The 25721-nt window shown below is 44.4% G+C and overlaps 1 long non-coding RNA gene across 2 annotated transcripts in view; it reads left to right on the forward strand.

The window, feature by feature from the left end:
• Positions 1-25721, forward strand: part of LOC115092181 — a 161552-nt gene that overhangs the window by 79076 nt on the left and 56755 nt on the right. Inside the window, exon 2 of one of the 2 annotated variants that reach the window (XR_003856930.1) lies at positions 18141-18191. The exons of the other annotated variant lie outside the window; for it this stretch is intronic. This is a non-coding gene — a long non-coding RNA (uncharacterized LOC115092181). The remainder of the gene's footprint in view (positions 1-18140; positions 18192-25721) is intronic. 2 annotated transcript variants of the gene reach the window in all.

Here is a 25721-nt window from a genome sequence, read left to right on the forward strand (position 1 = left end):
TTTTTTTCATTTGAGTTCCCCTTTCAGGTTCTCAATACAACTCTTGCCTTTATTGGTTTTTTTGTTAAATATGCTGAGTTTATATGCATTTAAATGGCTGTATTCTGTATGATAGCTCTTTTATTGATGCCGTGTATCAACCTATTCAAATATTCAGTTTTGTTTGTTTTCCTTTACTATTTATACTTTGTATGATGCTAATCTGATGAGTTTTCCTTTAAGTCCTGTTTTGCTTTCACTTTGTCCTCGCCTCACTGCCCTAGCGCTCCCTCACATCCGAATCTATTTTGATTGCTGAATTTTTCACGCCAAATTGTTAAATTTAAATGGTCACTAGATACATGCCAGCACCGCACTCCCAGTGACACTGTATGTTGAATTGTATACAAATATATTTGAATACGTTTTCTCATCATTTTGAAACATGTTGCCATTTCTTGTTTAAAGTAAAGTTTTTGTTTCATTTTACTCTTTTTACCTTTAGCTTCCCTTTCGCTTTCATTTTACTATTTTTTTTTCTGCTTGTTTTCACTGTGCTAGTGTTTTTCCCGTCCGATTGCTAGAACCTCCTGATTGGCTGTTAAAATTTGTTAGTTTGTTTTGAACTGAGGTACATTTTTAAGTATTTGATAATCTTAAAAATGCCGTCACCATTCCTTTTTGTTGTCCACCTTCTTGATTTGCTGGTTTGTAATGTATTTCTTGTTTTACCTTCCAGAAAAACAAAAGTTTTGTTTGTCCCTCCCGATGCAGTCTTGCGGCGAAACACAGATCCGTGTCAGGGGATCCGCTTTGTACTGAGTACTGTGGTGTTGCCGTTTTGAAAAAAATATACTCTCTTTATTGAATCATGTGTGGACATTGAATTTATTCTGCACATTCTCCTTGCTGATTTGATTATCCTAAAGATTCAACATTGCATTTTGTTTCCTTAGGAACGCTTATCCTTTTTGACTCAATGCGCTCCTTAACATATAGTGCCACCCCTTCACCAATTTGATCCATCATATCATTTCGATATAATTTGTACCCTGGTATCACAGTGTCCCATTGGTTATCCTTCTTCTACCAGGTCTCTGAGATGCTAATTATATCTACCTTTTCATCCAGTGCTATACACTCTAACTCTCCCATCTTATTTTTTTTAGACTTCTAGCATTTGTATATAGACATTTGAAAATAGGTTTCTTGTTTGTATTAACAGCCTGTTTATCAGTTGACAGGGTAATATGGCATCCTTCTGCACTTTACTTAAAGGCACCTGGTCCCCTTTGGCATTTATTTTAACCTCTCTATTGGGATGCTCTATTTTCCCTGTTCTCTTAGTATCCTTCAAAGATACATCATTCTGAACCATACGCTTCTGAACAACTATCAGCTTTTTCCCATCTAGTTCAAAAGCTGTACTGTCTCCTGTTTAAAGGTTAGTGCCAGCAGCCTGGTTCCATTCTGGTTAAGGTGGAGCCTTGGTTCAATACAGCCCCCACACCGACATCAGAAGCATCAACCTCCACGATGAATGGCTTGTTAGGGTCTGGATGACGCAGGCATGGTTCGGTGGAAAAGGCAGTCTTTAAATCCTCTAACTCGGAAATGGCCTCCGCAGACCATTTAGAAGTGTTGGCCCCTTTCCGGGTCATAGCAGTTAAGGGCACAGTTAAAGAAGAATAATTCTTTATAAAGCTTCTATAGTAATGAGTGAACCCCCAAAACCATCTCAGGGCCTTCAGGCTGGTAGGTTGGGACCAATTTTTAATACTCTGTAATTTTTGGGGATCCATCTGGAAGCCATCTTTAGGCACAGAGTCCTTATGGAATTTGCACTTGGATGTCTTGGCGTAGAGCCGATGTTCTCGAAGTCTTCGTAGTACTTGTTTGACATCCTCTAGATGAGTAGACAAGTCCTGATAAAATATCAGGATGTCATCTAGGTACATTACGACACTTTTGTACAACAGGTCCCGCAAGATGTTGTTCATCATGTTCTGGAACACAGCGGGTGTGTTGCACAGGCTGAAGGACATTATTAAATACTCGAAATGACCATCTCAAAGAGTTGAAGGCTGTTTTCCATTCGTCGCCACTGCAAATGCGAACTAAGTTATAGGCCCCCCTTCAGGTCAAGTTTCAAGAATATCTTGGCACCTTGAAGCCGGTCGAACAGCTCTGAGATTAAAGGCAGGGGATATCGGTCATTGATTGTGATCTCTTTCAGACCTCTATAGTCGATACAAGGACGTAAAGTACCGTCCTTCTTCCCCACAAAGAAGAAGCCTGCGCCGGCTGGAGACTTTGATGGTCTAATGAAACCTTTCTGGAAATTCTCCTCGATGTACTCTGACATAGCCTTATTCTCTATTACAGAGAGTGGATAGACACGTCCTTTAAGAGGATCAGTGTTTGGTTTCAGCCTTATGGCACAGTCATAAGGTCTATGTGGAGGAAGGATGTCAGTGGCTTCTTTGGAGAACACATCATCAAATGATGTGTATTGAGGCGGCAGTCCTGACATCATTGGAGTTGTAGGCATGCAGAGGACAGGAGAAACCTCTTTAAGGCAATTGCCATGACAACCTAGGCCCCAGCGGAAGAGTTCCAAGGTGGTCCAGTTGAACTGAGGCTGATGCAACTGCAACCAAGGTAACCCCAGAACGATAGGGTGCATAGTCTTCTCTAACACAGAGAAGGAAATTGACTCAGTATGGAGGACTCTGGTGCGAAGGGTCACCGGTTCGGTGCGACAGGTCACGTCACCCGGCAAAGGCTCTCCATGGATAGATGATAAGAGCAATGGAACCTTCAAAGTGACGAGGGGAATCCTCAAATGTTCCACTAGGCGTCGAAATATAAAATTGCCTCCTGCCCCTGAATCCACCAGGGCAAGAGTTTGAAATTCGGACGGTCCGCAGATCAGGGAGACTGGGAGAGAGAGAGGACATAGAAAGGCCTAAGAACAGTCCTCCCGCAGGACTTAGACCCATCCATTTTCCGGACGAATTGGGCATGTTGGGACATCGTGACCAGCTGTCCACAGTACATACACAGGCCATGCCTCTTCCGAAGTCTTCTCTCGTTTGAAGTCAGGTGACTGCGACTAAGTTGCATCAGTTCCTCTCCACTGGCGACAGGTATTGCCGGAACCATCTGAAGTGCAGGTTTAGCACGAATCTCCTTCTGAACCGGTCCCTTACTTGGCTTGAGTTCTTTCACCTTATCACGAAGCCGGTGGTCAATTCTAGTAGCCAAAGCCACTAGTTCATCCAGCGAGTCAGGTGTCTCATGAGCGGCCAGCTCATTTTCAAGCGAGTATCCAGACCTCTGAAGAAGAGGGTTTTCAGACATTTGGGATCCCAGCATAATTCTGTAGCAAGAGTCTTAAACTCTATTGCAAAATCAGCCAGTGGTCGGTTGCCTTGCTTCAGGTCCACCAGAGCAGAACCAGCAACAGTCATTTGAGCAGGATCATCAAAAATGGATTTAAACAAATCCAGAAATTCGTCAATATCCTGCAGAATTGGATCCTTACGTTCCCACAGCGTTGAGGCCCAAGACAAGGCCCTTCCATCAAGATAAGATAGAATCTAAGTAGTCTTGGCGTAGGCTGTGGGGGAGTGAGAAGGCTGTAATGCAAAATGCATGCAGCACTGTTTAGGAAACCTCTAGTTCTTTGAATCTCTCCAGAGGTACCGTAGTCTTTATAGTTACTTCGGGTAACTGACCTTCATTACTGGAAGTAGTGCTTTGATTCTTCTGTGCATGCAGCTGATGGAACGCAGAAGAGAGTTTCTCCAGTGCATCTTGTTGTTCAGCTATGGGCAGGGCCAGGCCCGGAATGGCCTGCAGGGCATTGAGCTGTGCCGGATCCATGGAGTTAGCAATCTGTTATAATTAATGAGGTTTGGGTGGACCCTTGGACACTGTGGCAGCTGACCACGCCCATGGGGGGAAGTCCCGTGAGGGGGCACAGGTCAGGCTCAGCTCTTGGACACACAAACACAGATTTATCTTTATTTAGACAGTTTGAGAAGCCACCAGAGGTGGCAGTAGTGAGTAGAAGATGTAGCCTGGCTGGACTAGTATTCCCCAGGCTCTGGAACAGCGGTTCCTCTGGTAGCAGTGCTGTAGTGGAGAGAACTGAGAGAATGAGTACAATAGAACATTCACAGAGTCCCAAATATGGAGAAGCCCCAAGATAGGGAGAGCTGGCCCTCGAGGAGTGAGTACCAGATCCCTGGGAGCAGGGAGACTCATTGGCAAAGTACTCACACAGCGGTTCCACGTAGGAGATGGCACTGGCGCTGGAATGGAGGCAGGCCCTCGAGGAGCGAGTACCTGGTTCCAGGGAGACAGCTCTGAAGAGTGGATGATAGTAGTACTAACTGATGGTGTCTGTAGCAAATTCTTCCAAGTAGAAGAGGAGATAGATGCAGGCAGCAGGTCAGGGAACATGGGCCCTCGAGGAGCGAGAACCGGTTACCTGATAGCGACCTGAAAGAAGCAAAAGAGGTCCCAAGGAGCGGGTACCCCGTTAGCAGAAAGAGTCCAATGGAAGTTGGAAAGGCAGAGAAGCTGGGTAAGGAGAGTGAATCCCATCCGTAAGAATACCCCTTCCAAACTCAACGGCTAGCAATAAAGTGTAGGCTTAAATATCTGGGCAGCGTGACATCATCATAGGGGACGCCCCTGAGGAACGCGCCAATGAGGAAATAAGAATGAGGCGGATGCCGCGGTGGCCAGATGTCCGTGAAGAGCAGGAGGAGCCGCAGAAAAGGAAAGGTAGGTGGAGTGAAGCCGTCGGGAAGTGACGGTCGCAACAGTATCCACTGTGATCTTAGTATCAACTGCAAATAAACAAACTTAACCTTCTATCCCTTCTTCAATATCGCTCACAAAGATATTGAACAGAACCTGTCCCAATACTGATCTCTGTGTCATTTCACTTAACACAATTCTCTTAGACTAGATTTCATTTACCATTACACTCTATCTCCTATTGGTCAACCAGTTTGTAATCCACACTACCACCTTGACGCTCACTCTGAGGCTTCTCATTTTATTCACAAACCTCCTATGTGGGACCAAATCAAAAGCTTTGCTGAATTCCCAGTAGATCACATCGCTTGCTCTTCCTCGATCCAATTCTTTAGTCACCGAATCAAAAACATCAATCAGATTTGTCTGACAGGACCTTCCCCAGGTGAATCCATGCTGCTTTGGGTCCAGCAACCCACCGGATTGTAGATAGTTCACTATCCTTTCCTTTAGAAGAGTCTCCATTAATTTTCCCATCACTGAGGTGAGGCTAACCAACCTGTAGTTTCCAGTCCCCTCTCTGCTACCACTCTTGTGAAGTAATCAACAAACAAGGTTAAAGTAACAGACAGGAAGTAGAAAATGGTGAAATATAACAATTAGCTGCAAGGTGGCATCAATCTATGAGTCCTTTGCTGCCGTCATTTCTATATTTCTGTGTTTCTATGTTTCATTCTGCTGTCCCTGTTTGTGAGAGTAGTTTTGAAAGTCATGTACTCAGGTAAATACTGATTTACCCATGTAAATTGTTTGGGAATTGCCCTCCCTCAATTTCCTAAAACTACACATAGTATTACACACCACTTATATATTTTAGCCTCATTTGGGGGAGAGCATCCAGGGCTATATAGACTGTATTTTCAAGTCTGTGTGTATTATTTTCCATTAAAAAATCTACATGGACAAAAAGCAGGTGGAAAAAGTTTGCAGGTACTTTGTACCCTTAACAGCTTTCAAAGAGAAAGTACACATAAAGAGGTACATTTTCAAAGGCTGTTCGTGCAAAAAAAGCCCATGTGCGCGTAAAATGGCAAACATGCAGGTATATGCTATTTTACAAACTGCAGCGTGTATACATGAAGGACTCTGAGTAAATTGCATATACGAAAAAGGTCATTCTTAGGAGGGGACAAATACACATGTAAGTTGCTATTTTAACTCTGCCAGAATTACATATGCAAGTCTTTTACTTGCATATATATTTACTTCTGTTCAGTATCAGGTATAAGTGATCATAAACATCAAAGAAGTGAAAATGACAGGGTAGAGGGTCTAAGTTGCAATAGTGGGACTTCAGACTGAAGAACCAGAAGGGTCTTCATGAGCTGCAGAAGGATTGGGTGAACTGGTAGACAATTGATAAAACTGATTATTTCATTGTTGCATGCATGTTATAAAATACCGATTTACGTGTGTAAAAGCTGCCTTATAAGGGGAAAAGCATCAAATTAATGTGATTAAAATCTACCCATGTATCCTTGTAAAATTGGAAGTACAAATGTGGGTATATGAGTTGCGTACAGTTATCCAGATAATTTCCAACTGATTCAGCTAAGTAGTGCTTTTGCCACTACTTAGATTGATACATTTGAACTTTTTCAGATAAGTAATAGCACTTATCCAGCTATATTCCAATTTATTTGGCTAAGTAGCAGCAAGTCTGCATAGCTGGATAAGTCTGAAAAGCACTAATTGTCCTTCTAAGGCTACGTGCGACTACTTAGCCGAATAAATTGTCATTTATCCGGATAAGTCCGAACTTGTGCAGCTCATGGTTTTTAAATATACAAGCATACATGCGCACATATGCACTCTTATTTTATAACCCATGCATATCATTTGCACGCAGGTTATAAAATACAATAGTAAATTACCATGCATCCATATACAAGCGCATTCGGACACGCATGAGCAGTTTTGAAAGTTATCCTCATACTTTCCATTTGGAGTTTAGTGCAAAGTCCATGGCTAAAAGTAGAAAGACTGCACCAAAGCAGACAGTTTGAAAATTGTTCTCTATATTTTGTGCATTGCTTATTAATACTAATTATGCAGTACTGATGCAATGGAGATTCAGATGTTAATTCTGAAATCATGCTAAAATCCTCTGTAAGTTTGTGAAATTATATTGAACTTCTTAACCAAACTACTGATACTAAGAACAGAAATTGATAGCAGTGGAAATAATAAATATCTTACTAGCCTCATGGGCCTAATATGTCAACACACTTGCAACAAATAGCTACAGATTAGTCTTTCACTTGATAAAATTACATACAGAACTCTTGACAGTAATTCCTACACTAAACCACAAAAGGTCAACTATTAGTTTTACTGTTTTGTGGTTAGAAAACATGATTTTGGTTTCCAAGGCAGTAAAGAAATACAGCCAATAAACCCTAACTATGAATACTGTAGTAATTTGTTTCTACATTAAGACATGATATGCTTTTAGGTTAGTGGTTCTTAACTCTGGCCCTTATAGCCTCCAGACAGGTCCATTTTATTTGTGCATCCACATGAATATCTATGAGAAATATTTGCATATATTTAAAAACCTATTGCAATTACCCTGAATATCAGTCTGTTCGAAACCCAGCATCAAGAGATTAGATCAGGACTTCACAAAACTGTCCTGATGGCCCCACAGCCAGTCAAGTTTTCAGGATATTCACAATAAATATACATGAGATAAATTTTGCACATATTGTGTCTTCAATATATGAAAATTTCTCTTATGCATATTCATATCTTGAAAACATGACTAATACGGGGTCACAGAGACAGGTTTGAGAAACTCTGCATTAGATGTTGCAGCAACCAAAAAGTAAAGTATCAAGCTAAATTAAAGACTTCTGCATGGTTTTCCTCCTAGAGGAAGCAAGGATAAAACATGCTCTTTTTGTTCGGTTTGGCAAGTTGTTTTAATATAAATTGATATACATTTTCTAATAAAGATATATTTGCCTTACTTCCGTTGTGGTAGTGAACATACAGCTCTTTCCAATTAAACCCTGAAAATCAGACCTTAAAACTGTATCCAAATAAGTGCTAACAATATTTAAAGCTGGCATTTATCCTGATAATTCAAAAGTTATCAGGATAAATGCCTTTGAGTATTAATCTCTTTATTTCTATAATTTTAATCACCATTATAGTATCATGATTTATTAAAACAATTACAAAATTGACCATTTGAATTACTGAAGATAGATTAATACTGCATGTTAAATTTGGCTCCATTTATTAAGACTGAAGAGTTTTCCTAATATAATGGACAAATTATTGCACAACTAAGGACACTAGTTGTTTGCATGCATTCATTTTTCTACATTCAAACAATACTGTCAGTAGCTGGGCAACTGTTTTCTTTTTAGGGAATGGGTTTTTTTTAAATTATATTCACACTTTAAAACAGGGGTCAGGAACCTATGGCTCGGGAGCCAGATATGGCTCTTTTGATGGCTGCATCTGGCTCGCAGACAAATCTTTAATAAAAAAGTAAAAATCTAACAAAATCCCCCACCCTCCTGACGCCCCCCAAGACCTCCAAAATTAATTTACTACAACCCCCACCCTCCTGACCCCCCCAAGACCTGCCAAAAGTCCCTGGTGGTCCAGCGGGGGTCCAGGAGCGGTCCGGGAGCGATCTCCTGGACTTGGGCTGTCGGCTGCCAGTAGTCAAAATGGCGCCGATGGCCCTTTGCCCTCACTATGTCACTGGGGTCGACCAATGGCGGCGGTAGCCCCTGTAACATAATAAGGGCAAAGGGCCTTCTGCTGCCAGTAGTCAAAATGGCGCCGACGGCCCTTTGCCCTTACTATGTCACAGGGGCTACCGCCGCCATTGGTCAACCCCAGTGACATAGTGAGGGCAAAGGGCCGTCGGCACCATTTTGACTACTGGCAGCCGACAGCCCAAGTCCAGGAGATCGCTCCCGGACCCCCGCTGGACCACCAGGGACTTTTGGCAGGTCTTGGGGGGGGGGGGTCAGGAGGGTGGGGGTTGTAGTAAATTAATTTTGGAGGTCTTGGGGGGTGTCAGGAGGGTCGGGGGTTGTAGTAAATTAATTTTGGAGGTCTTGGGGGGTGTCAGGAGGGTCGGGGGTTTTGTTAGATTTTTTACTTTTTTATTAAAGATTTGTCTGCGAGCCCTGGACCCCCGCTGGATCACAAGGGACTTTTGGCAGGTCTTGGGGGGGGTTAGGAGGATGGGGGGGTTGTAGTAAATTAATTTGGTAGGTCTTGGGGGAGTCAGGAGGGTGGGGGTTGTAGTTAGTATGGCTCTCATGGAATTACATTTTAAAATATGTGGCGTTCATGGCTCTCTCAGCCAAAAAAGTTCCCGACCCCTGCTTTAAAATATAGACAGAAAATCAGCAGAAAAAAATATTTATGGCATTTTTAGATTCTTCACTGGAATAATTTTAGTTTCATAAGCAATTTTTAAAAACAGTTTGTACTGAATCAGTTTTGCAATTAGCTTCACATGCTTCATGTTTCTCTTTTTTTCTTTGACCCAGCAGTGTACTCTTCTCTCTTGAGGCATCAATTTCAATCAGAACCTACCTCCTACTATAACTATACCATGAGCTTTCCCTCAATGCTACTCAGGTCTTTTCCCCCTCTCCTATCCCACCTAGCTTAGGCCTGGATTTATCAAAATGCACTAAATATCGCATGCAATAGGAAAAGGGGTGTGTTTTATGGTAATAGGCAGTTTATTGCAATTGATGTTACCCAGGTAGAGAGTCCATCAACCTAGGTTGAGAGAACATTGCACAAATCTCATCTTTGGGTGAGTTTCCTCACTGCGAAGGTCATCAAATCTTCACGAGAGCACTGTTCTGTTCATACGTCTCACTTTGAATGTCAAAGTGGCCCCTAACCCATACACTAATACCTCAACCTCACTGCGAGTTACTAGGTGGGCCTCCCATAGAGATATAAATACCTATCTAGCGGGAGGGCATTATGGCTAGGCTCGCTCACGCTCTCTCTCTCCCCCACAACCCACTTGGCCAAAATATCCTCCCCTTTTTCTCATTTGCATCGCACTAAACGTTATGGTGCTTTCGCATGCGTTAATGGCATTTTCGCATGCGTTAAAGGTGTTTTTTGCATGCGAAAATGCCATATAGCACTTTGATAAATGACCCCCTTAGTGGCTGCAGCAATAATCCTCTGGCTAAGAGACAAACTACAGTCACCTTTTGAACATGGTATAGGTGAGCTCTCGAGTCAGCCATTAAGTATGTCTTATGCAATGACTGGCAACTACCTCCTAGGATTGTAATGGATGCTCAGCACAGTATCCCCAGCCCTTGTTGAACTAAGGGGTCAGAGCCTAATCCAGAAATGAATCAGGGTATGCTGTGCAGTGACACTGAGAATCCCATGTTGCTGCTGAGGTTTTTATGGTGTGTTTTTAAACAAACTTCTCTCAAAAAGCTTCCTTTTACTATACACAAACTAAATTAAAACCAAGATTTACTGTCGAGAACCAGAGCTTTACAGCTTCAATCATTTATAGAGCCCTGAGAAGAAAAAAAAAAAGTATGGCATGTTAATATTTTTATTTTTTTCTTATTACTTGGAGAATTATTTTTAAAACTATTCATTACAAGAGATCACGGGGGCATTGCAGGGAGAGGATGTAGTTCCCTCTCCCTCAGCGCCAGGCCTAAACAATCTGGCTTCATCCACCCCCTTCGCTGACGTTATTTTTTATGTTTTTTGTACTGGTTCATCCGGAGAACCCCCAAGCTAAGTTCTGGCTGGCATGACCACCCGGATGGTTCGTAAGGAGAGAGAAAAAGGGAAAGAACGTCCTAAGCCGTTCTTGGCTTAGGACGTTCGGCGGCCGGTGAGTCTAATCAGCCCCCCATTGCGGCCCTTGCTGACATCAAGAGAGCTGTCAAGTAGGTATAGTAGTACCACACTGCTAAGGCTTGGAGGCCTTAGGCCCGGAATTGCAGAATATTTCTGTTAAAATCGCAGACCTGTCAGCAAATTTGGGCAAGTTTGAGACTCGATTCGCTGAGATTGAAACGCGCGACTCAGACACACAAGATGGCCTCCACGTGGCCCAAAAAGACATTGAGAAATTACAGGCGGCAGTGGCTAAGCAGGCGGCTCGGTTAGAAGACCTCGAGAACAGGTCGCGAAGGTCAAACCTGCGGTTAGTCGGGTTGCCTGAAAGTATTGAGGAGAGAAGTCTTGCGTCAACTTTGGAAGCATGGCTGGAAACAGAACTAAATGTTACCCATAAGCATGGCTGCCTGCGCATAGAGAGAGCGCATCGATTGGGGCCTCGGGTTCCTAATGCCGCGCGGCTGAGAGTGGTTATCCTGAAGATAATGAAGTATGCGCATAAGCAAGAAATTCTGCAGGCCGCACGGGCAAAAAAAGAAATCACATTTGGCAACTCCAAAATTCTGATTTTGCAGGAATTCTCCGCGGCGGTTGCAGTGCAAAGACGCTTCATGGCCCCGATCTGCACACAGCTTATTGGCCAAGGGACCCGGGCCACCTTGATATTTCCTGCGCGCCTACGAGTCTCCTTACCGGATGGAGTCAAATGGTACAACACAGTGGAGGCGGCACGGTGTCTTCTGGCTGGGGACTCGGTTATTGCCTCCGCGGCGCCTACACCTGACAGATCTTAAGCAATAAGTTGTGTATGCAGCTCATTATAGGAGATCCCCTGTGATTTCGCCATGATTACTCAGCGCAGCACAGTGAGAAGTCTCACTGAGGATTGTGCTTTGATGACTTTAAGTTGCTCCCGGACTATGGTTTTTTTCGCACTACCAGTATTTTTTGCCACCTACAATCGGTTGTAGGGTAACAAGCTGAGAACATGGTTGCTATGGGACTGAACCTGGATGGGAAGTTTTTTTATTTTATCCTTCATATCCTAAAACTATAATTTTCGATCTGGCGTTTGTTTTTTTCTGTTTCAATTATTTAATTCCCTCTCATTTTAGAGAACCGCCTTCCTTCTTTGCCCACCAAGCTTCCCGCATGGATTTGTTCAATATGGCTGTGGAAAATGGTTTGGCGGGGCTGGTGTACCGTACGTAATCAGCAAGGCAGTATTGACTCTGTAAATGGCCTATTTCGGGAAGGATGGGAGATTTTAGCAGTCTGCTCCAGCATTTTTCATTGACATTCCTGATAGCCCTGATGTGATTTTTGATTATTTTTATTTTCCCCTTTTTATATGTTTATGTTGGCGGGATGGAGGTTTTCCCGGGGAGTTAAGGGGTGACTTCGGGTTTTTTTTGGGAGGCTGTCAGCTTCGGAGAGTGGGACCATTTGCCTGGTTATTGTGTGTTTGTCTCCATCTTCTGATAGCTGTCAAGTTTTTCCTTAGCACTCCCTATCGTGAACGCCTGGGGACATGGTAACCATTTCTGTCTTGTTAACTGATCCAGCAACGCGGAGACAGGGAGGGAGCAAATTGCTGCGCAATCTTGACAGCTTGGGGGATCTATTATTCTCAGTGCTCATATTTCTATGTCTGGTTTCAATGACACATTTATGTTGACATGTTTAATGTTTTTTTTATTGTACGAGGATAGAATGGCATTAAGATATGCATTAACGTTTTAGTTATATTGTTTTAGCAGTTGCAGTACGAGTTGGGGGGGAGGAGAATGTTGGGGGTTGTAGCAGGAGGGGTGGATGAAGCCAGAGGGTGGGTGGGAGGGATCCGGGAAGGGCAGTGATCTCGATCTTTGGCGAAGACCTTATAGATGGTATATGAGGGGGTACGGGGAGGGGGGATGCAAGGGGAGAGGGAGGGACGGGAGGTAATAAGGGGAATTAGACAGGTCCATTTTTTGATTCACATATGGTTCTCAAAGGTCTCAAGGGGATTAATGTGGGGAAGTCGCAGTCGGACAGCTGGAGATCTCGGCTGGGAGGGTCTCTGCTGTCACATGGATTTCATATATAATATCTTGATCTTTTCTGAAGTAAGTAATCTCTAATTCATGTACGAATATAATTACTTGGAATGTCTGCGGCGTCAATTCGCCTATTAAGCGTACCAAAATATTAGCTCTCTTAAAAAGAAAACAGGCTGCTGTAGCATTTTTACAGGAAACACACTTGACTGATTCTGAACATCAGAAATTGGGACGTCTTTGGGGTGGGGAAATCTTTTATGCTTCGGCGACCACTAAATCGGCAGGCGTGGCTATTTTGATTCAGCGAGCGGTACCATTTACGGTGCATGCTGAAATTAAAGATTTATAGGCCGTTTTATCATTGTGATTGCGGATCTATATCGTACGAAAGTTGTCCTTTGTAATCTTTATGCTCCCAATACGTATAACCCACCTTTCTATAGGGAGATACATCAACATTTACTTCCATACTTAGGAGACCTTATCATAATTGGAGGGGATTTCAATACCATACGTGATCCGGCTTTAAACAGGTCCCACTTGGCTCCCAGGCCTGCGGGGTTTGGGCAGGGCCCGTCCTTTTTGCAGAACTCCTTACACTTGATGGACATGTGGAGGGTATTGCATCCCAGAGAAAAAGACTTCACACACATTTCTAGAGCGCATGGGACATTATCTCGAATTGACTATTTTTTAACTAGTGTACATGGTTGTTCGAAAATTCAAGGGGTAGAGATTGGAGATATAGTGGTCTCAGATCATGCCTTGGTGAAGTTGGAGATTGAGTTGAATTTGAATCCGTCACGTTCGCTGTTTTGGAAGTTTCCCTTCTATCTTGCCTTGGATGAGGCTTTTCGGGAGTATCTCCATAAGCGCTGGCTGGACTATGCTGACTTTAATGGCCAGCAGCGGGCCTCACCGGTTCTATTTTGGTACACTGCTAAAGCAGTTCTTCGGGGAGACATCATCTCGTATATGGCTCATCGGAAAAAAGTGATGAACCATAGGCTTTTAGCTTTAACAGCCCAATTGGGTAGGGCAAGGAGGAGGCTGATGGGGACTAATACTAGTGAAGCAAGAGCGCAGTTTAGGACTATACAAGTGGAGCTAAATACTCTATTGCACCAAAGAGCTCGGAAAAGCGTTCTTTACTACCAATATAAGCTGTTTCAACATAGTAATAAGTCGGGTAAATTATTAGCAAATTTAGTGCGCTTAGCTCGGGGTTCGCGACATGTTCCGGCATTGAGATCCGCTAACGGCCAGGTATTGACTGATCGTAAGGACATAGCGCGGCATTTCCAAGACTTTTATAGTTCCCTATATAGGGCCGAAAGTGGGACTATGGAGGCGTGTGATCAATTTTGTTCCAAATTTCAACTCCCTCACTTGACACGGGAACAGAGGGAACAGTTAAATAGGCCCATTACTTTGGAGGAGGTTCGCTTGATAATCCAGCAGGCCAAGCGCCTAAAAGCGCCAGGGCCAGATGGGTATAGTGCGGAATTTTATAAATGTATGATAGATAAGGTAGCAGATCCGCTAGTGCAGGCCTTTTCGGGGATGTTAGCGGATGGATCCTTCCCAGTCCACACTAATCGGGCACATATAGTTCTTATTCCAAAACCGGGAAAGGACCTGTTACTACCAGAATCGTATCGGCCTATATCTTTGTTAAATTTCGATCATAAACTGCTTACCAAGATAATGGCTGATTGCCTAGCGGAGGTGCTCCCTTCCCTTATTCGGGCAGATCAAGTTGGATTTGTTAAAAAACGCTATGCCCTGACAAATATCCGGAACATTTTGGCGGCTATGTCGATGTCTCAACAAATGGAGACTCCTTTTTTGGCCATTAGTTTTGATGCGGAAAAGGTCTTTGACCGGGTGGAATGGACATATCTATTTCATATTTTACGTACGATGGGTTTTGATGGTTTGTTTTATAGAGGAATTGAACTCTTGTATTCGGCCCCGGAAGATGTTATTTTGGTTAATGGAGACCACTCGGAGGCATTTCAGATTTCCCGCGGTACCCGGCAGGGTTGCCCTTTATCCCCGTTGTTGTTTATCCTCCAGTTGGAACCTTTGCTTTTAGCTATCCAATTAACAAAGGAAATCTGGGGTATTAGGTTTCACTCGACTCTTTTTAAATACGCTGCATTTGCAGATGATCTCCTGGTTTTCCTGACGGACCCCATGCACTCCCTCAGAGCGCTTCTGCGCCTTGTTTGGGCATTTGGTGTTTTCTTGGGGCTGCGTCTAAACATGCATAAATCCAAGGCCCTCGCCAGCCCGATAATGCTGCAAGAGGCGTGGGGAGCGGACTTTCCCTTGCAGTGGGCTGTGGACTCGTTTACCTACCTGGGAATCATTATTCCACGGGACCTATCATGTCTTTATTCCCTTAATGTTTATCCGCTTCTGCGGGCAACGGAGGATAGGCTGCTTAGTTGGGCTCCTTTGCCGTTGTCGCTGAGTGGTAGAATCCAACTATTTAAGATGGTCATTTTACCAAAGTGGCTATATTTGTTTCAGAATTTGCCCCTTATTTTGAGGAAGGCAGAAGTGCGATGACTGGATAGGATTCAGTGGAGATTTTACTGGCGGGGGGGGAAGGCCCGTATCCCGTTTACCTGGTTGTGGGTGCCTTGGGGAAAAAGGGGATTGGGGGTGCCAGATCTGGCAATCTATAATCTGGCCAGTAATTTGCGACTAATCAGAGACTGGATATTAGATACCTCCTTTCTAAATCTTCTGGCGGATAAGGCTTTGACTCATCCACTGGCTCCCTCCTTTGTGTTGCAAGCCGCCTCTCCGTCTCTCAATACTTTTTTAGTACAAAATGCTCTTATCCATCCTCTTCATGTATCATGGCGGAAATTGATGTCTCTTCTGAAGCTGGATCACGTGTGTGCCTATCTTTTACCGATTCAAGGGAACCCCGCCTTTACGCCGGGCTCGCAAACACTCACATTTTGTAAATGGGTAAAGGTTGGTATTACAAAGTTGGGCCACGTGTTTAATCCTGAGGGCCAAGTTCTCTCGTTGATGGAGCTGAAAGAACTATATGGTAACTCTGATATTGGGGTCTTCCCTTATCTACAACTCCAGCACTATATTGCTTCCATACCTCCTGCTTCACGGCAGGTCACTTCCCTTAATGCGATAGCGGACATCCTGCTTCTAAAACAGGAGAAAACTCCGTCACTCGCCACCCACTATCGTATGATTAGACAAGTCATTTCCCTCGATACCTGTTCTATTTTGGTGGAAAGGTGGAATCGGGATGGGGTGTTTCTGGTCACTGAAGCCATTATAGCAGCTTGTTTTCGGCAGATCTCCCAACTCTCAGTCAACATGTACTATCGCAAAATGCAGTACAAATTTATTCGTCGCAGATATATTTCCACTCAGGATGCCTATAATTCAAAAATTGCATCAACGTCGCAGTGTCTACGCTGTGGCGAGATTTCCGGCTCCATCTCTCATGCATTTTGGGCCTGCCAGCCAATTCAGACCTTTTGGCGTAAGGTACTCAATTATGTGGAATTGGTGTTAGGGTTGGATATTCCCTTCTCATATTATTGGCTTCTTTTTGGTTGTATTTCGCCTCGACGTGTGAGAGTTTGGGGTTCTCGCCTCTTCATACAAAAAGCCTGTTTGGTAGCTAAGAAAATTATACTTCTCAATTGGAGAACTACGGATCGGCCTTCTTATTGGGCCTGGCGTAATCATTTACATCAAATGATGCAAATGGAGGCTTCCCTTATGCGACAACCGCCGAGTCAAAAAAAGAAGTTTCTTGCCATTTGGGGCCCGTATGAGCAGCGGCTTCCACACCGGACCCGCAGTCTCATCTTAAACGAGTGACTAGGTGCGGGGATAACTTCCCCTAAATAAAGATGGCAAATGTTGCTAAAGGACCTTGAGGCACTTGTGACTTTGGACCTGGGGGAGGGGAGATAGAGGCTGGGGGTAACACTCAGTTGCATATTAGGTTTGTAACGGGGAGTATATCAGAGTCAAATACTCTCTGTAATGTCTTGGTTTATATTTGAAATAAAAAATTGTTTTACACTAAAACTATTCATTACAAGCAATTTAAACACAAAAATAAATATTATAGTTTGAAATTCTTACAGATGTGCACCCTATAAGTAGAGTGAAATATGTTTTATAAACAAGTTCATTAGCACTTCAAAGGTTGTTTTGTTTTATTATACAATGGTGGACTAAACTTAAAGGAAGCGATACAACATACAAATGAATTTCTTGATATGAGAAATGGGCATTGTGCCAAAACCTTTAAATTCTTGTGGCATTAAGATAATAAAACATATTGCGATTAACAATATTATACATTTTATTTTAAAGAACAGATCTCTTGCCAGTCTAAATCTTGTACTGCTTGTCATTTACATGCTAATATATGAAAGTTCATGTCTTTTTGAGCAACTACTTGAGAAAACCAAAACTTCTAAATTTAACACTTACCATACTATATATATATGTGTTAACACTGGAGGTAACAGTTAAACCCCATAGGTAGCTTGCAGACCTGTGCAGCTACTTTTTATTCATGGGCTTACAAGTTTAGTTTCAAAAAAGAAACATGGGCAGTTTTCAAACTAACCTAATCTTACACTTGTATCTGAGCTTTTCTGTCCCACAGGATGCCCAATGCATCTTACAGCATATTAAAATACATAATTACAAAGTTAACATTAAAATACATTTCATAACTACAAACTGAATACAATTCATGAAACTCAAAACTATTCATAAACATATTTATAATTCAATGCAAAACAGAGCAGAAAAACTAAGCATGTTCGCATCACCTCCTATATTTTATGGAAAAGTATATTGCAATTTTGAATCCCCAGGGTACTATACTGGTATACTTTAAGTATAAATTAGAAGAATAATTACAAAGGAATGAACTAAAAGGACACAAACTCAGGTATACTTTAGTTTTCAGCAGTGCTCAGAACCCAGGTGACAAATACCTCAAAGCAATGGTGGTCTGTGGGAAAACTCCAGTGAACTTATATTTTTCTTTTGGCCCATATTACAAGTTCCAGTATATTGCATTGTGATCCATTAACTTGTAAAAATTGCATAGAAATAAAGGTTAACAAATAAAAACAAAAAATATATACAGGTGATACAAGTTAGTCCAATAGAAAGGTATTTTATATATATATTTTTTCTTTTTATTTGTTGAACTTTATTTCTATGCATTCATGTGGACTAACACAGCAGCCAAACTACTTAATCCTTTTTGAAAAACTGTTTAGTGAAGATAAATATCTTTACTTTTTCATGTTTCAATAGACAAGTAATTATCAAAGTCATTTGAATTTGCACATTCATTATCTCATATGGTCACCTTTTTTATGAACCTAGACCAAGATTCAAGAAGGAAATACCGAATGTTGAAGCAGCCATACAGCCCTGGTAGCTTAAATTACAAACTTATGTATTTTTTATTTTGGCTTTGGGGTAGATTTTAAAAGAAGCGCGATCAGCCTACTTTTGCTTGCGCATCAGACTCAAGCAAAAGTAAGCTGGATTTTAGTAGATACGCGCGGAGCCGCGCGTATCCACTAAAATCCTGGATCGGCGCGCGCAAGGCTATCGATTTTGTATAGCCTGCGCGCGCCGAGCCGCGCTGCCTCCCCCCGTTCCCTCCAAGGCCGCTCCGAAATCGGAGCGGCCTTGGAGGGAACTTTCCTTTGCCCTCCCCTCACCTTCCCCTCCCTTCCCCTACCTAACCCACCCGCCCGGCCCTGTCTACACCCCCCCCCTTACCTTTGTCGGGGGATTTACGCCTCCCGGAGGGAGACGTAAATCCCCGCGCGCCAGCGGGCCTGCTGTGCGCCGGGCCGCGACCTGGGGGCGGGTACAGAGGGCGCGGCCACGCCCCCGGGCCGTAGCCACGCCCCGTACCCGCCCCCAAAACGCTGCCGACACGCCCCCGGAACGCCGCGACGACCGGGCCCGCCCCCCGACACGCCCCCGACACGCCCCCCTCCGAGAACCCCGGGACTTACGCGAGTCCCGGGGCTCTGCGCGCGCCGGGAGGCCTATGTAAAATAGGCTTCCCGGCGCGCAGGGCCCTGCTCGCCTAAATCCGCCCGGTTTTGGGCGGATATAGGCGAGCAGGGCTCTGAAAATCTACCCCTTTATGTTCCCCTCAATTTTTAAAAAAATCTCCTGTCAAGTCTAATGTTCATTTATTCTCTCTGGGGCGGATTTTCAGAGCCCTGCTCGCGTAAATCCGCCCAAAACCGGGCGGATTTACGCGAGCAGGGCCCTGCGCGCCGGTAAGCCTATTTTACATAGGCCTACCGGCGCGCGCAGACCCCGGGACTCGCGTACGTCCCGGGGTTTTCGGAGGGGGGCGTGTCGGGGGGCGGGCCCGGTCGTCGCGGCGTTTCGGGGGCGTGTCGGCAGCGTTTGGGGGCGGGTACGGGGGCGTGGCTACGGCCCGGGGCGGTCCGGGGGCGTGGCCGCGCCCTCCGTACCTGCCCCCAGGTCGCGGCCCGGCGCGCAGCAGGCCCGCTGGCGCGCGGGGATTTACGTCTCCCTCCGGGAGGCGTAAATCCCCCGACAAAGGTAAGGGGGGGGTGTAGACAGGGCCGGGTGGGTGGGTTAGGTAGAGGAAGGGAGGGTAAGGTGAGGGGAGGGCAAAGGAAAGTTCCCTCCGAGGCCGCTCCGATTTCGGAGCGGCCTTGGAGGGAACGGGGGGAGGCAGCGCGGCTCGGCGCGCGCAGGCTATACAAAATCGATAGCCTTGCGCGCGCCGATCCAGGATTTTAGTGGATACGCGCGGCTCCGCGCGTATCTACTAAAATCCAGCGTACTTTTGCTTGAGTCTGATGCGCAAGCAAAAGTAGGCTGATCGCGCTTCTTTTAAAATCTACCCCTCTCTGTTTATCAATAACGTGTATCAATGCTATGCATTAAAGTGTTCTAGCAATTGTCAACATAGAAGCCCCCAGTTACTCTGACTAATAATGGTGGGGTGGAGCAGGGTATTAAGTAAACTACATTCTTTGTAACGACTTAATATATTTTATCATAGCTTTGTGCATACATATGGATTTTTTCCCCTCATCTTGTCAATGGAAGTGCAATATTGATTCTTTGCAAGTTCTAGTTTGGAGCACAAGTGAACTTTAATATTCAGTTTTACATATCTAAATTAATTTACATTTGTAGAATAGCAAAGTAGCCCTATTGTTGGTCCCTGGAATATTCCAGCAGACACCAACTAAACTAAGAAACATCCATTCACTTTGCTGAATTTATCCATCAGTATTCATGCTGGGGTAGATTTTACAAATTTACCCGTGCGCGAACAAAAGTACGCGGGATTTTATAAGATAAGCGCGTAGCCGCACGTATCTTATAAAATCCGGGGTCGGCGCGCACAAGGGGGTGCACATTTGTGCACCTTGCGCGCGCCGAGCCCTGCGCGCGCTGCTCGTTCCCTCCACCCCCCGGCCCTATCTAAACCCCCTCCCTACCTTTATCTTAAAAGTTACTACTGCCTTCGGGCAGTAGTAACTTATGCGCGCTGGTGCGGCAGGCCCCGACACAGGCCGCTGTGTCGGGGCACTCGGCTACGCCCCCGAAACGCCCCCAAGCCGGAAACGCACCCCCGGACACGCCCTGAAAACACCGCGTCACTCCCGACACGCCCCCCGACACTCACCCCCAGGACTTACGCGTGTCTCGGGGCTTGCGCGCACCGCCGAGCCTATACAAAATAGGCTCTGCGTGCGCAGGGGGGTTTTAAAAGGGTTACGTGCGTACCTTATGCGCGTAACCCTTTTAAAATCCGGCCCTCTGGGTTCAATTCCCATAATTGTTAGGTGAAGGAAACAAAAATATTCCTATCCTAACTTTAAAACATGCTCCCAAGAAAGACTCTGCATCTCAGAACTTTTGCAAAAATGCTGAATTCTAGGAATGCCTTAACTAGGAGATGTACACATCACAGTCTCATCTCAATCTCTTTTCCCCTTATCTCTTGAGTGTGTCATCCCCAAATAATATCATGCACACCTGAACAGAAAAAAAAAATACCCAGACCGCACGATGTCAAATCATGATGTCTCTATCGAGAAAAGGCATGAAGTAAAAAACAGATGTCTACATTTCAGTTTTACCTTTTTTAAAAACATCAACATGTGTTCCATAGGCATCAACATGAAAAGAAGCTTTGACTCAAAATATAAATGCTATCAAAAATATATGCTTTTTCTTCCTATTACATCCCAGCTGCCTTCTTTCTCATCTATCCATTCTAATGCTCTCCCCTGCTGCTAATCTCCCCCCCCCCCCCCCCCCCAAGTCCTTTCCCATACACACAGTCGATCAACACCTCTAGATTTCTCTCATACACTCCTTCCTCCCATCGCCAAACCTCCAAGCCCTTCTTTCACCAGGAGGAAGAGAGTAGTAGTATCTCAAGCTGCAATTCCATCCTCTGCACCAGGGCCCGATTCATGCTTTGAACTGTGTGGAACACTGTAATGCCATGCAGTTCAAACTACCAGTTGGACTCTGAGCAACAAAAGGGATGGAGGATACAGCCCAAGGCACTGCTTCTACTCACCACCTCCTCTTGTAGGGGGAAGTGGGAGGAGAAGATGAAACATGTGCATTGTCAGCAGATGCCTCTGTTTCCTGGGATTGCACAAGGAGCCTATTCATTCCACTGCAAGGGCCATGTTTTACAGCCCTTGCCACAACATTGCCAGCAACTGGGAGCCTTGAATATAGAGGAGAGGAGAATTGTTAATACTAGCTGGTGTTTGTACAAATCTGCATCTATAACGTGTTTCAGTGAAATGCAGAGGTATTCTGCTATGACAGATAGACGAACATACATTCTGGTAATCTAAGGGATGTGAATCAGAGTGTGTGGCAGGTACTCAGCTAGTCAAATGCTCTCAGTTTTCTCCCTTCAGTAAAATCTATAGTCAGAGATGCCAAGTTTCCTGCCATTCCACAGCAAAGGCCACAAAATCTAATCCTTACCATGGAATTACCATATCCAGGAAACTGCTGGAAATCAGGGACAGCTGAGAAGAGCACAAGCTCAGAAGGTGGGTCTCCCTCCCTCCGATACCTAGGTTCTGCACCTTGTTCTTTCCCCATCCCGGCCACTGAGAATAGGAAGAGGAGAGCAGCGGTTCCTTGGGCTGCATTCTCTTGTCCTGCAGCCTGGGACCTGACTGACTGTGAACAGCTCTGGCACTACCGTTTCACGTGCAGTTCAAACCACAAACCTGGTCCTGGTGCAAAGGAGGGAGATGAGACCTGAAGTGCCATTGCTTCCCTTGCTACCAACTAGTTTGGTTCCATAGTGGGGCAGTGAGGTGGGGTGAAAAGAGAGTATGGCAAATCAACTCACGCTCCTTTGCCCCCATGCAAAATCCCGTAGCAGGGCTCTGCTGAGGGGCTGGCTGGGGTCTGGGGGTCCGCTGCTAGCAGGAACGACCCCTGAAACCAGTGCGGGGCATACGAGCCCGGAGGATAATATTTCCTCTGACGATAGAAGGACTTCCTTGAGCCTTGCCGTGAGGACTTCCTGACCGAGGCTGGTGAGTCGAAAGCGCTAGCTGACAGTTGCTGAAGAGTCTCATGGTGGTTCTTCAATTGGGCCATCATGTCCTTGACCTTATCCCCGAAGAGATTCTCTCTCGTACTTGGTAGGTCTACCAGCTTTTCCTAGACTTCTGGGAGAAGGTCCAAAGTGCGGAGGCCAGCAATCCTGCAGGCGCCAATGCCTGCCGCAGCCACTCGTACTGCTGTTTCAAAAACATTGTAGGTGGACCTCATCTCGTGTTTCCCTGCCTACAGACCCTGCTGTACCACCACTGAGAACACATTGTGTTGCTGCTGTGGCAGGTGTTCTGACAGCTCCTGGACCTGCTTCTACAGATTCTGGTTGTCCTGAGTCATATATAATTGGTAGGAGGCAATAGAGCACCATGCTCATCGCCCATGATTCATCTTCCTACCTAGGGCATCCAGCACCCTGTGATCCTGGCCTGGAGGGGCAGAGGCATGGGTGCGGGAATGCTTGGCTTTTTTGAGATGGATGCCACTACCACAGATTGGTGTGGGAGATGACATCTCTCAAACCCCAATGCCTGTTGGACTAGATAGATGGCATCCGCCTTCCTATTAACAGGAGGATCGAATACAGGATGTTCCCAGATCCTAAGGAGAAGTTCCTTAAAAATATTGTGAACTGGGACAGCCCTATCTCCTTCAGGGCATTTTATGCCAAGTGTCCTCTTCTGTGAGGAGCTGAAAAGGGATGGCTTCAGCCATGGGTCAGACAAAACCTGCAAAGGACAGATCCTCTATGGGAGATAGTTGCCTCTCATCTGGCAGCAAATGCTCCAAAAGGATATCACCAGAGTCCTCAGAAGAAAACTCTGTGGTATCATCACCCCAGGGATCATATGGGGGCTGTTACTCGATAAGGTCCAATGGGGGTCGGTGTGGATGGCCCTTGTCCAAGCTCCTTGGTTTTGGCACCAAGGGCATCAACAGCCCCGAAATCCCCGATGGCCCAGGAATGGGATTGGGAAACTCTGGTCACGGGATAAGTGGACCCAAAGGCGCCTCAGAGGACCCAATAATGGGAATCGCTCCAGAGGAGGGCATTGATGGCCACTAAGGAACTGATAGTCCTTCAGGCACCAGTTACGTCAGAAGGACACCTAACAGGAAATCCAGATGATCTACCAGGAGCACCAAGAGAGACGGTGCAGGTTTATATGAAAAACAAACAAACTGGCTTACTCCATCCATTAAATTTCATGATCCAAAGAAAAACCTCAGATCAGCAAATAAAGGACTATTAAACATCCCACCTTCTCGATCCAAACAACTCACCTCAACTCAAAAGAGAGCAATTTCACTCGGAAGCCCCAAACTCTGGAACACCCTCCCAATAGATCTCAGAACACAAGAAAACTTAAAAACTTTCAAAAAAGATCTAAAAACATGGATGTTTACTAAAGCTTACCAACTCACCCAATGAATCAAAACTTTGCCACCATCATATAACACTAAGAAGACTTATGGACCCAACAAACTATTTATTTCATTTTATTATTTCTCAGTTATGTTTTATTTGGTTTAATATATGAACCTAGTACACAAATAATATATTCTATGTTAACAACCATATAAACCGTTTTTTGAAACACTGTTAAATATTATAACTTTGTAAACCGTTGTGATGGCAAAACCGAATGACGGTATATAAAACTCATTAAATAAATAAATAAAAACAGCCAGCGAGCAGTCAATGGCTGGTGGCCACTGGGGAGTGACACTCAATGAAGGGGAAAAAAAGAGGCCTACCATGCGACTGAACGGGCACCGACTGTTGAAGAGGGACCCGATGCTGAAAAGCTGAAAAACCAAGTAAAAAAGTTTGAGAAAAAACACTAAGAGCAGTAGCTGCGCCACTGCGAGGCAGTTACTTCACGGAAAATAAACAGACTGAAGAAGGACCCCCTGTGGACGCATGGATAGTGGCATGCTGTGCATGCTCCAAGTGTGCCAGCCAAAGTTCTGGTCCTTCTGAGAAAGTAAATAACCGATTTACATTAACTTATTCAAGTCCTTTCATGATTTTGTAGACTTCTGTCATATCCCCCCTCAGTTGTCTCTTCTCCAAACTGAACAGCCCTAACTTCTTTAGCCTTTCCTCATAGGGCAGCAGTTCCATGCCCCTCATCATTTTGGTCGCCCTTCTCTACACTTTCTCCAGTGCAGCTATATCTTTTTTGAGATGCAGTGACCAGAACTGCTCACAGTATGAAAGGTGTGGTCTCACTATGGAGCGATACAGAGGCATTATGACATCCTCCGTTTTATTTGCCATTCCCTTCCTAATAATTCCTAACATTCTGTTTGCTTTTTTGATCGCCACAGCATACTGAGCCGATGATTTTAATGTATTATCCACTATGATGCCTAGATCTCTTTCCTGGGTGGAAACTCCTAAGATAGAACCTAACATTGTATAACTCCAGCAAGGGTTATTTTTCCCTATTTGCATCACTTTCCACTTGTCCACGTTAAATTTCATCTGCTATTTGGAAGCCCAATCTTCCAGTCTCTTAAGGTCCTCCTGCAATTCATCACAATCCGCTTGAGATTTCACTACTCTGCATAATTTAGTGTCATCTGCAAATTTGATCACTCAAGTGACCCCGACAGCTACAAAAGGAAAGTTGATACCTTTTAAAAAAATACAAAAAACAGAAAATTGAACATTGAAGTTTTGGATGCTAGCTGATCTGGACCAATGATGAAAAGTGACCCAAATGAAGTGCATGAGATACAAGTTCTAACTTGTGAGCACCGTGGGTGGTATGATGGGTCTTAAACTCATGTTTTAAATATATATAAGCATCGTCATATACAGCATTGTAAATTGTCAAAGTTTCTAATACCACGTGTTTCAAATATGGTAATTGAAATTTCCCATTATTACTGCACTACCAGTTTGGTTAGCTTCCCTAATTTCTCTTCACATTTCATTGTCCATCTCACCATTTTGGCCAGGTGGACGGTAGTATACTCCTATCACTATTCTCTTCCCCAACACTCAAGAGATTTCTACCCATAAAGATTTGATTGTGCATTTAGTCTCATGCAGGATCTTTATCCTGTTGGACTCCATTCCATCCTGGACATAAAGTGCCACCCCACCACCAAGATGCGCCTCTCCGTCATTGCGATATAATTTGTACTCCAGTATAGCACTATCACATTGTTTATCTTCTTTCCACCCTGTCTCTGAGATGCCAATTAAGTCTATGTCATCATTCACTGCTATACACTCTAATTCTCCCATCTTAATTCTTAGACTTCTGGCATTAGCAATCAAATATTTCAAAGTGTGTTTTTTGTTTGCATTTACATTCTGCTTTTCAGTTGACA

Source organism: Rhinatrema bivittatum, chromosome 5 (assembly GCF_901001135.1).
Source record: "Rhinatrema bivittatum chromosome 5, aRhiBiv1.1, whole genome shotgun sequence".
NCBI lineage: Eukaryota > Metazoa > Chordata > Amphibia > Gymnophiona > Rhinatrematidae > Rhinatrema > Rhinatrema bivittatum.